We start from the raw sequence: 16500 nt of genomic DNA, 5'->3' as shown, positions 1-16500 counted from the left end.
AGTTTTAAGACCATGGAAAAGAAAGCCAAAAGTTCAGCTTGTAGATTGGTCAATTATTTATGCCTTTTAAATAGCCAGAGAAGCCACGCACCCATTGCTAGCTAGCTAGAGTCTCCAACAATCCTACCTTGTTTTCCATTTTCAAATAAAATGCAAAATTTACCTCAAGCAAGGTGTCAAAATTGATGAACAGAAAATAAGCAAGACCACAGATCATTACTAATCACAATGCACTTAGAAATTGAACATATCAGAACTTGTATATATTAATTAGTATGTAGTAAGAGGAGTTGGCGAGTTGATAGCCTTATTTTTTCTGTTAAGCAATTGAATTTTAACACCTGTACGTTTCTCATAAAACTGCATTTTCTAAGAACATCTGTAATTTTATTATGAATTCAATATAACTAACAATTTCTTATACAAAACATCAACGTTTTGTACTTATACCACTTAATAATTTTATGTAGAACATAAAATTAATTAATCTAACCTATTGAATTGAAAAATCTTATAAAATAAATTAAGTTTATAACGAATAATATGTAATTAACATCCAAATTATATAAAATTTAATATAAATAATTAGAAGAGAAAAAATATTATACATTAATCGTCGTCTAATCATAAATTATCGTGTATGATAAATTTATTAATTTTTACATAATTATCTTAAAAGTTATATTAATCGTAAATTATTTTACACTATCATTCAATGTATGATCATTAAACTCTGATTAAAAAGATGATCATGTATTAACTCATTCTGCCACTACATAGCAGCTACAATCCAATCATAATGGCAATTTAAATCCATGTTAGAACTCAAAACAATTATCATTTCTACAACATTGCATCAAAGGAGTTTAACTCAGTAAATTAAGAGAATGTGTAAATTGTTGTTAATCTCTTGTGAATTGCTGTAAATCTCGTGGTAGGGGCGTCTTCGTTTCACACTATCACCTCCCTCAGCCTCTTCTCCACCTCCTCCTCACTCACAAACTCATCTTCTTCCCTTTGCTCCACCGCAACAGCCACATTCATCTCCACACCATCACGTGCCTGTTCACGTGCTGCTCCGTGTACAGTGGCCACGCAACCATTGGCACCCCGGCAACCACCCCTTCCAACACCGAGTTCCACCTGCAGTGACTCACGAACGCGCCGACCGAGCCGCGACTCAGCACCTCCACTTGTGGGGCCCACGACCTCACCACCAGGCCCCTGCCCTTGAACTCAAGTCGGAACATTCCCCTGCTGTTATGTCGTGAATATGCTTTGTTCCCTCGTCTTGTGTTGGCCTTTTCACGACCCATAAGAACCTGTGGCCACTCCTCTCTAACCCTTTTGCTATCTCTCTCAGTTGTGACACTGAAAATGATCCACGGCTCCCAAAAGACAGGTACACCACGCTTCTACTTGGTTGTTCATCAAGCCACGACAAACATTGTTTACTATCCGTTGCTACATCTGTGTTTTTTTTTTTTTTTTATAGAAACTATACTTTCCTTACAAAGCTAAAATTCAAGTAAATCCGCAAAGGATGATTACTAGTAACACATTCTTTAATAGTACGTATATGCTTTTCAATTCGATCCATTGGTTGAAATCTGTGTTGGTTTCACTAATATATGTTGTTCATGGTTTAATCTTTGATTCAAATGATATGATGGTTTAGCCTTTTTGTGTTACAGTACCAAATATATATAGGAGTATCAATTAGATATAATTAATATGGAACGAGTTTGCTTAATTTATAAATTGAATTGTGCGTACAAAAAGTAATTAAATCTAGGACTAAAATATACCAAATATTCTTGGGAGATCACAGTCATATAGTTCATTCAAAAATTATATATCAAATACAAATTTTACTGAAAGAGAAAACTTTTTTTTCATTATATTTTTATAAGTAAATTATGTTCATATCTCCTGTGTTTTTTTTTTCACATTGCACCTGATACTCCTCTCTCTTATATTATTTTTACTCCCCTTCTGTTAACGTCGTTAACAAACGACAATTGAAATATATGAATAGACGAAATTATCCTAATATCTTTGTTAAATATTCTAACAAATTAACAATTGACCTTATGAATGAATCAGTCTTAAGGCAAAATCAGTTTTTCCTTTAATATTTGACTCTTACTTCATTGTTGCTAACACCTAAAAAAGATGTAGTTCTAGCTAGATCGAGAAATTATATCAAACACTTAGCCATCAAAAATAAATATTTCAAAAAAAGGATTTAAAAACACAAATCCAGGAAGAAAACACTAAAGTTTGAAGCAAATGACCATATTCAATCAATAGACATTGTGATAAGTGCCAAATTTCAGTTATTTTTTGGGATTAAATTGTTAACTTATCTTTCGATTGTAATAGTTTTCTTATAAACTATCCTTAAATCTAGTTGTTTTATATATATATTATACATTTAATAATGTTGTTGTTTAAATATGAAAGATTCATCTATGATTTTGTAGGTTTTAATGGTTGTTTGTTAGATCCAAAAACAAAGCCAAAAAGAAGGGCAAAATGGTCATTTTAATAAGATTTCTGACACCCAATTCGTTTAGGCTAGCAACCAGCTCGCTTGGGCTAGTGATCTTGCTTCAGCCTTAAGTAAACAACTCACCTGGGCGAATGTTCATGCACTCTTTAGCTGTTTTCTATAAATAGCCATTCATTGTTGAAGGAAAAAACATCCAGTAGAACCAAAAAACAGAGAAAAACGCAGAGGCTAAGGAAGAAGAAGGAGAAAAGGAAAAGTGGAGCTGAGGCACTGCAGAGTTGTAACCGTGGATCGCATCCTTCGTCATTTCTCTTGTTAGTCTTGTGCTTTGCACAATGATCGGTTAGTTTTTATTAAGGATTGGATGTAATCTTTGTACCCTTATGTATTCCTTTTGATATTATATACGTATGAATATTTTCTACTCATTATTGGTGATTTGATTCTACTCGTAATGTTTGATACTATTTGTCAGACCCTAATTTCATCCGGGTATGCTGTTTTTATCATTCACCTATGATGTTTTGATCATTACTAACTAATTACAGTGTTTGGCACCGGTTGCACTACAAGGTCGAGGGATCACTCAAGTTGATGTTTGATTATCAGATCCGGGAACAAAAATCACAAGGAAAGGGGGCAAAATGGCCATTTTTTGGATGTTTCTAGGCATAAGCTCACCCAGACCAACATCTGGCTCACCTGGGCCATGGAATCCCTTTATCCTTAAGCAACTAGCTCGCTTAGGCAAGCTAATACCTTCAGCTGTAAGAAACTAGCTCGCCTCGGCGAGCTTCCCTTGCACCAAATGGCCTTTTCCTATAAATAGTCATGCAAGAGAAGAGTTTCAGGGGCTGATTCTTGGAGGAATAGAGGGAAAACACAGGAAGAGGAAGATAAGAAGAAAAAAGCAAAGCTGAGGTATCGTCGAATCGAACCATGGATCGTTTCCTACATCATTTCTCTTGCTAGCCTTTTTATTACCCTCATGGGACCTCTGTGATATTAGGTGTGCATTTATCTTCTCAACTTATCGTTGGTAATTTCATTTTATTCATAAGGCTTAATTCTAGTTGATTACTAATGTCATGAAAATTTGTTTTTTTAGTGAGACTGGAAGATAATAAAAAACAAAAATGAAAAAATCAATTCACAACCAAACTTTCTTTCATCAAATATCACTTGAGATCGTTTCAAGGTCCAACGTCTTAACGATTATCTCCGCTTTTCAAAATTAAAACGTTGTTTCAAGGTCCAACACCTTAACGACTCTTTGTTTGCAATTAAAATAAATCTTTCAAAAAAAATAAACAACATAAACATTTCTACTAAAGAACTACGTATGTCTGATTTCCTTATTCCACCTGGGGATACGTAGGAGTAAGGGCAACACCCTTGTCAATTCGAAAAAAAAATAATAATAAAAAGGAAAAATAAATAATTTTGAAGTCACGGTTTGCACACTTAGTTAAAGGCTGCCGTCCTTTATGACAGGCACGTGAGATGCTAATACCTTTCCTATGCGTAAATAACTCTCGAATCATTCTTTTCAAAATTCGTAGACCCTCTTTTGGTTTTTATAACGTTTTCCTCGAATAAACGTTGGTGACGACTCCCATGCGTTTTCTCCCTAAGACATGAACGTGCTTTGCTTTTATTTATTTTCTTTCATTGTCCCGTCGTAAGGTAGGTTGCAATAGATGACGACTCCACTAGGGACCTTGTTAGAGAGTTAAGCCATTTGATCAGTGTGCAATTTTTTTGTGACTTTTTCTTTATTTGTGTTCCCTTTTCTCTTTTATCCTTATGTTATGCTCACGTTCATGATCGCTTCATTTCGCTATAGTTCTTTTTGTGGTTTTTTCTTCAACCTCATTTCTTTTATCCTTTGTTTTGTTCATACTTGCATATAACCTTTGTCATGTTGTTACCTCTTGGTGTGTGTCTTTGTATCTATTAACTTTGTAGTTAAAAATAAATTATGCCATTAAATCCTAGGATAGATGACATGTGTTATACTTCTTGTATCTGCCTAGGAATTTTCTGGTTGTTTTGCAGGTGAGGTTAGGTAATTCTTAGGTTGCTTTGTTCACACATGACACCCACACTTTTTGCACACACTTTGAGAAATTGGGCCCTATACCTGGGTCTATGTTAGCCATAGGGAGTAGAGGTCGATCTGTGATCATGTTGGGTCCCCTACTCGCTTGATAACAGTGAAGCCTCATCTAGAGTTTTCCTCTTTTGGTGATGCATTGTCGCTGATAGTCCTTATCGCCACAGTGTATTACTTAAGAGGATGATATCTCTAGAGGCCAGTAAGGTTACATGAAAATACCCTTGGGAGTTGTCACTAGATAGTGGACTTTGGGATCATTTTCGTTAGGTTCCTGAATTAAGGACACAAAGCAAACTCACCATGTCTGGTTTCCTTGACCACATCATCCATCTCTTCATGGCATCATAATGGACATATCATTCCTGCATTTATCATTTATCATATTCATGCATTGCATTTGCGTAAGTCATTGCATTGTCAAACATATTCATTTAGCATGTTTTTGTTCAGCCAATTGCATACATTCTGTTATCATCATTTGCATGTTATGCATAATCTTGTCGTATAGTTGCTTATGCCTTGCATTCCCTTCTTCGTCGCCAAAAGTCACAATGAAGTGTGAAAGTTTACACCGCGTTTTTAGTTACATGTGTTGGGTACCATGGTAATAGCTATAAACAAACCATCTTGGGGTTATACCATCCTTTCTCCCGAAAATGATTGAAATCACATGAACATGGTACCTAATGCATTGTTAACATTTGTCATTCGGGCATCTTGTGTCGGTTTGATAAATACATTTGTCATGCATAACATAACTATGCCCTGATCATTCCTCATATCTCCTCTATGATAGGTTGTTGAAATATTGGTGATCAAAATTTCTATTCCTACGAACATAGGGTCGAACCAAGCGTAGTCTTTAAGAAAAAGGATTTTATCAAGTCAAGGTCAAAGTTTGGAAGTAACCAGCTTGCGAAAGTTGGGGCAGAAGATGGGTCAAATTTACATAGCTTCTTTGACAACTACCAACTCATGATTGAGCTAATAACTTACAAAATTACGAACCGTTGATGTGTCCATGTTTTATTTCCAGTTGACTTTGACTATGACGAGATTTAATGAAAATTAGAGTTGATTCGATCCTATGTTCTACTGAATGTCCTATGTAAAATTCTCAATACTTCAGCAACGTATCATTCACATGCATTCATGCTTGTTTGTCTTTTCACTTTGGTTGCGTTGCTCATTGCATTTTTTCCTTGAAATCAGAATCGTAATCATTGTAACCAAAGAGAAAGAACGCCCTTTAGGGCACCCTTACCAGATGCGTGCTAAGGCCAGAATAAAGAGTGAAATCGAAGAAGTACAGGAACAAATGAAGGCCGATATGGAGGCCATGAAGGAACAAATGACAACGATGATGGAAGCAATGATGAGCATGAGGAAGATGATGAAGGATAACACTGCTACAGTTGTTGTTGCGAGTACTACTACTGAGATGGACCCGATTCACCCGGCCGGTTTCATTCAAGTGAATCATCTAGTCTCAGATGTAGTAGGTCAAGAAGGCGAGGCAGCGAAAAGTGCATGTGAGCCCCATCATGTTAAGGTTCAGAGCAAGCATTCCTTCCCACCATATGGGTTGCCTCCTAATTATACACCGCCCACTATTGTATACGCTTCTAGTGAGAATATCAACAATTTTGCACCCGTACTCATTGAGAATCAGCAACCCCAATCTGATCATGCACATTTCTCTCAACCCATGGGGGAAACACATGAAGTCCCCCAAGACCACACTCTGGCTGGGTTCACGGTTTATCCAGGATATACCACTGAAAGGCAGGCATTTTCGGGCATCCCTGTGCTGAATGCTCCTGAAATATCTCAATATCGTCCGTTATCACAACCCTTGCATTTTGTAATGGGAGAGGGGCCTTCCACAATACTTGAGAAGGAGAGGTTTGAGCATATGGAGGAGAGGCTACACGCCATTAGAGGAGGAAATTATGTCTTTACTGACATGGCAGAGTTGTGCTTGGTACCCGACGTGGTTATTCCTCCAAAGTTCAAGGTGCCAGATTTTGATAAGTACAAGGGAACCACTTGCCCAAAGAATCACCTAAAATGTATTGTAGGAAGATGGGGGCGTATGCGAAAGATGAAAAGTTGTTGATGCATTTCTTCCAGGAGAGTCTTGCTGGGGCAACTATTACCTGCTATACTAACCTGGAACCTTCTCGGGTCCATTCCTAGAAAGACCTAATGGCTGCTTTCATTAGGTAGTATCAGTATAACTCTGATATGGCTCCAGATAAAATGCAACTACAAAATATGTGCAAGAAAGACAATGAATCTTTCAAAGAGTACGCTCAAAGGTGGAGAGATCTGGCAGCTCAAGTAGCGCCCCTGATGATGGAGAGAGAAATGATAACAATGATACTGGACACATTGCCAATGTTTTACTATGAGAAGATGGTAGGTTACATGACTTCAAGTTTTGCAGATTTAGTGTTTGTCAGCATGGGGATCCAAGTAGGTCTGAGAAAAGGGAAATTTGATTATGCTGCTACTGCAAGTTCTAGTAATAGAAGACCTGGGATGAGTAGAGGGAATAAGAAGGAGGGAGAAACCCATGCCGTGACTATCGTTCCTACATGGCCAAATTTCCCACCAGCCCTTTAAATCCCATGTACCAATATCTTCCCCAACAATATCAATACTCAGCAAATATCAGTCATTCCTATTACTCACCACCCTACCAACCAAGAGTGCCCAATCATCTGCAAAGGCCACCCCTAAATCTGCCACAAAATCCACCTGTTGCACATCCAAGACCAAACACCACCCCTAATACCAATCAAAACACCAACCAGGGAAGGAACTTTCTAGAAAAGAAGCTTGTAGAATTCACCCCAATTCCAATCCCATATGCTGACTTACTCCCTTATCTGCTCAACAATGCAATGGTAGCCATAAACCCAACAAAGATTCCTCAACCTCCATTTCCTAGAGGATACAACTCTAATGTGACATGCGCTCATCATGGGGGAGTTCTGGGGCATTTCATTGAGCATTGTATGACCCTGAAACATAAGGTGCAAAGTTTGATCGATGTAGGCTGGCTGAGATTTGAGGAGGAGAATCGCTTGTGGATTCTGACATGGTCAAGCGACACTATGCATGATGGTTGGGGCAATTTGAAGGTTGTTGTTAGATGTTTCCAATGACTCATTAGGATTTTCAAGTTTATGCTATCACTGTAAGCAACAGTCATTATGTTAATAATATGGATGAATTTGATGTTGTTGTCTTTCATTCTCTCATAATTACATCTTTGCTTATTTAACTTCCACTGGAATGTGAATGTAAGTCATTGGTTTGACCTGCGCTCCTGAGTTGATCTCTAAGTCCGCCCAATCAGAAATTGCACATTCTACACGTTTGGTAGGGGTGCCGTAAGCGACGAGTAAAGCGAATAAACATTTGATTGACTATGTTTCCAATTCAAAAATAAGAAGTATAAACATTCGTGTGATCTCATCATATCATTCTTGAAAGTTGTCTTTCTCGAGAAAAAAATGAGTTGTGAAGAACAAGAGTCATTTGACTTAATCTTTCAATTGAAAATCCTTTAAATATTTCTTGTCCTTGAAAATTCTTTTTCGAGAACCTGTACAATTTCTTTCATTTCTTCTTGCTACAAGGTCGTGGCAAACGACCACAACATATACCTCCGAACCCTACATTGGGGCAATGATAGGCACCATGCATGAGCTTCAAGCGAACCTAGGGGCAGACAAGAAGTCCTCTCATGATAGGTTGAAAACCCAAAAGGGTGGCCTAGGCAAAAGTTATGGAAATAAAAAGGGAAAAACAATCAGGGGCGTGTTATCAAAGGTTTTGTCCCAAAATCCAAACTGTAAAAGTCTCTAGTCAAGATTTGAAATGACACATGGCCGTGTTTCATCATCCCAAACACTAATTTATCCCTTGTTACCCCTTCCGAGCCATAACATATTTGTTTTCTTAAAAAAACAACAACAACAACAACAAAACCCTAAGTAGGAACCACCGCTAAACTATTGGAAAGAGCAATACAAACAACACATGCATGAGGTTTACCAAGCTCTAGGTTGGGCAACAATGATGTTAAGAACAAAAAAGAGTAGAAAGCAAATCCGCCAAAGGTAAGTGAAAGAAAAAGAAGACAAGAGTCCTCCATTTTACAAGGAAGGCACAAAAGTGCAATAAAGATTAATGAATAAGACAAAAGGAGTAGAGCCCAACCCAAAAAAGTTGAAATGAATAAAAGTACAAACAAGACTCTTAAACACTCTTTGAGCCTCTCTGATCCTTTCTTTCATAGCCCTCTTACCCCTGACCACGTTACAAGCCTAATAAAGCCCATGTGGATCAAGGAATGACTAATTTTGCTTTTAAGTTTGGATTCACATTTGAGAAGAAAACCCATTTGACCAAGAGCTCATGGAAAATGCCTAAAAACAATTGTGATAGTAGGGTACATCTGAGGATGACCTTTGTTGTATAAATTATTTTGGGATCAACCCATGTCATCAAGTTTCAGCAAGATCGACATACCATTGGCATCACTCTATGATCTTAAATCAGGAAAGTTTCACTTGGTCATATACCAAAATGTAACAATCCATTGCCATCCTTCAATGGTGCATGCGATCGATCCCAAAGCCTCATATTTTCTTGTTGTGCAGAATAATCAAAGTTTTTAAACAAAAAGAAAGGGACAAATCCTAGGATCAATATTTCAGTTGATTGATTAAATATCAAATGGCTCCATTGCCGTCACCCAAAATTGTCAAGTGATTAAATCAAAACATACACTTTGAGGGAGTCCCCAAGGAGATTTACAAAAAGATAGGATGAGATTGCATGAATTATCATGTCCTTCAGAAAGAGGCGATCAATCTGTGTTCTTCATAAAAAAAAATCACAAAAGAGGTAAAAAAATGTCATGAGCATTACACAATTTTCATGATTCAAAACCTTTTGCATGACTAGATACAAAGCCTACATTTACTGCATTTCAAGACAAAATTTTCAAGCCTCTGCATTCCATAACTCATGCTCCATATCAGGCTATAAGTGCATAGATTTCTCTTTATATGCAAGTTTTCAAAATCCAATGTCCTATCTTTTGAGTTTGGGATGAGTGACCCTTTTAAAGAGTCAACCTCTTGCTTTCTTATACGGTTGAGCCCTTGGGTACTAGTACTTATTGGCATGCTTCATAGGACTCAACATTCTTTGCTTTTAGTTTCGCAGGACTCAATGTCTTTTGCTTTATGTTTTCATAGGACTCAACGTTCTTTGCTTTTAGTTTCGCAGGACTCAACGTCCTTTGCTTTATGCTTTCATAGGACTCAACGTCCTTTGCTTTATGTTTTCATAGGACTCAATGTCCTCACCTTTATGTTTCATAGGACTTAACGTCCTCGCCTTTATGTTTTCATAGGACTCAAAGTCATCGCTTTTATCTTTCATAGGACTCAAAGTCCTCGCCTTTATCTTTCATAGGACACAAAGTCCTCGCCTTTATCTTTCATAGGACTCAACGTCCTCACCTTTATGTTTTCATAGGACTCAAAGTCCTCGCCTTTATCTTTCATAGGACATAAAGTCTTCGCCTTTATCTTTCATAGGACTCAACGTCCTCACCTTTATGTTTTCATAGGACTCAAAGTCCTCGCCTTTATCTTTCATAGGACTCAAAGTCCTCGCCTTTATGTTTTCACAGGAATCAAAGTCGTCGCCTTTATGTTTTCATAGGACTCAAAGTCCTCACCTTTATCTTTCATAGGACTCAACGTCCTCACCTTTATGTTTTCATAGGACTCAAAGTCCTCGCCTTTATCTTTCATAGGACTCAACATCCTCACCTTTATGTTTCCATAGGACTCAACGTCCTCTGTCTTTATGTTTTCACAAGACTTCAATGTCTTCTGTCTTTTACACTTTCAAAGACTCCAATGTCTTCTGTCTTTATGATTTATAAGACTTCAATGTCTTTAGTCTTTTACGCTTTCAAAGACTTCAATGTCTTCTGCTTTATGATTTATAAGACTTCAATGTCTTCTGTCTTTTACGCTTTCAAAGACTTCAATGTCTTCTGTCTTTATGATTTATAAGACTTCAATGTCTTATGTCTTTTACGCTTTCAGAGACTTCAATGTCTTCTATCTTTTACGCTTTCAAAGACTTCAATGTCTTCTGCTTTATGATTTATAAGACTTCAATGTCTTCTATTTTACATTTTTTCAAAGACTTCAACGTCTTCTGCTTTATCTTTCATAGGACTCAATGTCCTCGTCTTTATTTTTCATAGGACTCAAAGTCCTTGTCTTTGTGTTTCTTAAGACTCAACGTCCTTTGTTTTTATGCTTTCAAAGACTTCAAGTGTCTTCTCCTCTTATGCTATAGGACTTCAATGTCCTCCATTTTATGTTTTGTAAGACTTCAAGGTCCTTTGTTTTGTGTTACAGGACTTCAATGTCCTTTTGCTTTTTTTTCGATTTTGCTTCTTTTGTTTTCTTTGGAATCCGGTTGAAAAGCTGGATTGCTTAAGTGAAATTAGTGCCATTATCTTTACTTATCTCTTATTTTTAATAAAAGATAAGTAAAAAGGGACAACTGTCAGACCTTAATTTCATCTGAGTATGATGTTTTTATCATTCACATGTGATGTTTTGATCATTACTAACTAAATTACGGTGTTTGGCACCAGTTTCAGCGCAAGGTCGAGGGATTGCTCAAGTTGATGTTTGATTGTCAAATCCGAGAACAAAAACCACAAGGAAAGGAAGCAAAAAGACCATTTTTTGGATGTTTCTAAGCCTGAGCTTGCCCAGGCCAGCATCTGGCTCGCCTGGGCCATGGAATGCCTTCATCCTTAAGCAATTAGCTCGCTTGGGCGAGCTCTAGTTCACCTGGGTGAGCTGATACCTTCAGTTGTAAGAAACCAGCTCGCCTGGGCGAGCTTCCCCGACACCAAATGGCCTTTTCCTTTAAAAAGCCATGTAGGGGAAGGGTTTCTGGGGTTGATTCTTGGAGGATCAGAGTGAAAACGCAGGAAGAGGAAGATAAGAAGAAAAAAGCAAAGCCGAGGCGCCGTTCAATCGAACCGTGGATCGTTTCCTACATCATTTCTCTTGCTAGCCTTGTACCTTGTGCAACAGTCGGTTAGTTTTGTTCTTAAGATTGATGTAATCTATGTACCTTCATGGGTCCTCTATGATATTATGTGTGCATTTATCTTCTCAACTTATCGTTGGTAATTTCATTTTATTCGTAAGGCTTAATTCTAGTCAATCACTAATGTCATGAATTTTTTTTTTAGTGAGACTAGAAGGTAATAGAAAACGAAAATGAAAAAATCAATTCACAACCAAACTTTCTTTTGTCAAATATCACTTGAGGATTCTCTTCGCTTTTCAAAATTAAAACGTCGTTTCAAGGTCCAACGCCTTAACAACTCTTTGTTTGCAATTAAAATAAATCTTTTTAAAAAACAACATAAACATTTCTACTAAAGAAGTACGTATGTCTGATTTCCTCATTGCACCTGGGGATACGTAGGAGCTAGGACAACACCTTTATCTATTCAAAATAATAATAATAATAATAATAATAATAATAATAATAATAATAATAATAATAAAAATAACAATGATAATAATAATAATAATAATAATAATAATAATAATAATAATAATAATAATAATAATAATAATAATAAAAAGGGAAAATAAATAATTTTGAAGTTTGCACACTCGGTTAAAGGCTATCGTCCCTTATGACGGGCGTGTGTGGTGCTAATACCTTCTCTATACGTAAACAACTCCCGAAACCTTCTTTTCAAAATTCGCAAACCCCCTTTTGGTTTTTCTAACGTTTTCCTCGAATAAACGTTGGTGCCGACTCCCACGCGTTTGCTCCGTAGGAGACAAACGTGCTTTGCTTTTATTTATTTTATTTTGTCGTCCCGTCGTAAGGTAGGTTGCGACACTATATTTATTTGATGGACACTCACAATATTATACCTATACCTAGTGAGGGAGAAAATAATATGATAAAATTTATAATGTGATAGAAAGAGATAGATAAAGAAAAATGAGAGATATTAATGGAGTGTTTAAAATAATAAAATGTTCATGTATCATCATTCATCATATAATTTGTCGTAAAAATATCATTTCTCTACAAATATTTTTAAAAAGAAATAATAGTATGTCTAGTTAGCTTAAGAGTATTTTTGCAAAAAAAAAAAATCTAAATATAAGACAAATTAAATAGGATAAAATATGTTTTTAATTCCTATATTTTTGTTGAATCTGTTTTTCAGTCCTCCAACTTCCATAACATCAAATTTAGTCCCTAAACTTTATAAATAAAATGTATTTTTAGTCTCTAGGTTTACTCTTCAATTTTTGTACTTTTTATAACTTCATACTATGAGGAGGGACTAAAAATAGGTTTTCTTATAAAACTCGAAGACTAAATTGCATAATATGAAGATTCAAGACTAAACATAAGATTCAAGAAAATTATAAGACAAAATCTATTTTACTCAATCAAATATAAAAGAACTTAAAAGAGTAAATGAAACAAAAAAGAAGTTAACAAGGTTGAATCGTTCCTATCGTATTCAAATTCGATCTTTGACATAAACAATTTTATAACAAATTTTACATATCTTTCGGTTGAACTCTAAATTAATCATAATTTTTTAAGAAAAAAAAGTTAACAATGACACATCGACACTCCTTAAGTGAGCAAAATGACAAAGAAAAATATCTTTCACATCCGCTTGTCCTAGTAGAACGGTGTATTTGGTCCATTAATGTTCTATTCAGTAATGTAGAAAAATGGAGGAAACTATTTTTGTATTGAATTGAATGGAAAGAAGGAGGGGGATCTTGTTGAAGAAGAAGAATAGGTGGGTTAATGGTTATTAAAACAACATTATTTAATTCAAAATACGAGATCATAGACCAAACTTGATTGTTGCAGTTCCATGATGAGTGGTCCTATATAGTAAACACCAGGCACACATTTTGCATCTGGAAAGCATGCACCCCCCGTGACGACGTCAACAGGGGTGGGCTCGAGCTTTTCAAACGAGTTCATTATGATCCCACGAGCCTCTGAAAGGCACGTGCAGAACTCCAACATGTCCTAGTAAGCATGGTCGTCCCTCTCCAACATGGGCTCTATCATGTCCATTGCCTTTAGCGGCGCACTGGCCGGCACGTGGAGTTCCACCCCGACCATATCCTTAAACGACAAGCTAGTCTCTTCGTGGAGTTTCGGAAAGTTCGAGAAGAGAGCGAGAATAGCAGCACCAGAGGCGAAGAAGTAGTACACTGGGATTCCCAATGAAGAAGTTGGTTCCATTGCGGAGGAGTATAAGAGGTTGATTATAAAGGCCTTTATGGTGGTGGTGGCGGATTTGGGTGAGGGTGGTGGTGGATGTAAAACTTAAGGGTTTCATAGATTAACAATTATAGGAAACCAATAGGATCTTGAAACCTATGATTCCTGGATAAACAGTGCATACCTTTCTCCATAATGAGGCTTCTTTTCAGTGCACTTTCATTCCTTGGAAGATGAGAGAAATAAGATTTCACTTCCTTGACAATTCTTTCTGTATCTCTACGTTTGTGATGACTAGGAGTTACAGAGAACACTTTTGTGTCAAGAAGTGGACCTTGTTTCACATTAGTGAGTATTAACCCTTTTATAACCACTACTCTCATCAAGTAATAGTTATCTCTAAAAATTTCTACTATTTAACCCAATTACAATTTAGTCCTTAATTATTAATTATTTATTTATTAGTCCCTACATAAGTCACATGTCTCTCACATGAGACATTAATTCTAACATTCTCCCACTTGGCTTATGTGATATTACCAAACATTATGGACTAAAAAAATAAATAGATTAAACTAACATAATGCACATTAAAATGACTAAACCATTTTATACATTGGATAAATCATAAATTCATGATTAAGAATAAGAACCAATTTGAGTCATGACGGTTGTACATCACATAATCGACATAGTTATTTCCATGTACTACAAATTAGTCTTCTCCTTAATATGACCATTAGTTAGGAGTACATAATTGGCCCAACATAATGTCTTTATTCAAGACAAAACCTGTTAACATTACTCTAATACAAATATGCATGCAAACATAGAGAACAAATAATAAAAAACATATCATAAATGAGCATAGAGTGTCAGTAAAATGCATAAGGTAAATTACACTTAATGATAATCAATAAAAATAATGTTCATACTTTCAACATGTTTTATAAATGTCTTGGGCGGTAATCCCTTTGTCAAAAGGTTAGCTATCATATGGTTTGTGCTAATATGCTCTATTGACACACTTTGTTTTTGAACCTCTTCCTTCACGACAAAGTACTTCAATTTCATATGCTTAGCACCTTTAAAGCACTTGTCGTTCTTAGAAAAAATACTGTTGCGGAGTTATCACAATACATTTTTAGTGGCCTAGCAATACTGTCGACAATTCCAACCCTGAAATAAAGTTCCGCAGCCAATTAGCCTAAATTGTAGCCTTAAAACATGCTACAAATTCAACTTCCATGGTTGATTCAATAACAACTGATGCATATGGAATTACTTCCATTTGTTTTCCATCCTTAATCTCTCTAGTACTTTATTGATATATGCTTTCTGAGACAAACTTAACAATCGTTGTGATCTATTTCAAAATATTTCTATCCCTATCACATAACTTGCCTCACCTATATCTTTCATTTCAAAGTTACTAGAAAGAAACTTCTTAATCTCATGAAGAAGACCAAGATCATTAATTGCAAGAAAGATATCATTAACATATAGAATTAGAAAAATAACCTTACTCCCACTGACCTTCAGATATATACACTGATCAACTATATTTTCCTTAAATCCAAAGGAAACAATGGTATCATTAAACTTCAAATGCCATTGGCGGGAAGCTTGCTTATGATTGTATATTGATTTATTCAATTTACACACCATGTGTTCCTTTCCTTCAACTGAGAACCCTATTGATTGGTCCATATAAACATTCTCCTCTAAATCTCCATTAAGAAAGGTAGTTTTCACATCCATTTGATGTAGCTCCAAGTCATAATGGGCTCCTAATGCGATGATAATCCTGAAAGAATCCTTTCGTGAGATAAGTGAAAACGTCTCTTTATAATTAATGTCATCTTTCTGAGTAAATCCCTTAGCAATAAGTCTAGCCTTGTAATGTTCAAGGTTACCATGAGAGTCACGTTTAGTCTTGAAGACCTACTTACAACCAACTCTCTTACAACCCTTTGGCAATTCTACAAGGTCCCAAATACCATTATGTTTCATAGAATTTATCTATTCTTTCATGACATTTAATCACTTCTTAGAATTGTCACAACTTACAGCTTGTGAAAACGAAATTAGATCATTATCATTAATGCTTAAGTTTTTTTTTTTTTTTTTTTTTTTTTTTTTTTTTTTTCTGTTTCATGTAGGTATACCACATAGTCATTCAAAAATAGCTGGTCTCCTTTCTCTTTGAGACCTTATTGGGAAAAATGTAAATTATATTAAACCCAAAATGATACAACAATAAACGGGGCATACCCCGTAGCTAGAGAAAATCAAAAGCCTCCCTAATACAAGAAGGCCTATATCAAGATGCTAAAACAAATGCAACAGGTGCGCTTGTCTATACATAAGAAACTTAATCTTGCTAATAACCTCTTTGAGACCTTCTTAATGCTACTTCTTGTGGTTCTTTCACAATAGGTTCATTATATATCATGGACTCATTATTATGTTGCTCTAACAATCATTTTACTGCTAGAGGCACAAGCTAAAA

General features: G+C 36.0%; 1 pseudogene; it reads right to left on the bottom strand.

The window, feature by feature from the left end:
- Positions 1-726: 726 nt before the first annotated feature.
- Positions 727-14371, bottom strand: LOC100785095 (UDP-glycosyltransferase 88F4-like; annotated as a pseudogene).
- Between the last annotated feature and the right edge of the window lie 2129 nt (positions 14372-16500).

This window comes from Glycine max, chromosome 4, assembly GCF_000004515.6.
Source record: "Glycine max cultivar Williams 82 chromosome 4, Glycine_max_v4.0, whole genome shotgun sequence".
In the NCBI taxonomy this organism is placed as follows: domain Eukaryota; kingdom Viridiplantae; phylum Streptophyta; class Magnoliopsida; order Fabales; family Fabaceae; genus Glycine; species Glycine max.
This window is presented reverse-complemented; position numbering and strand designations above follow the sequence as displayed.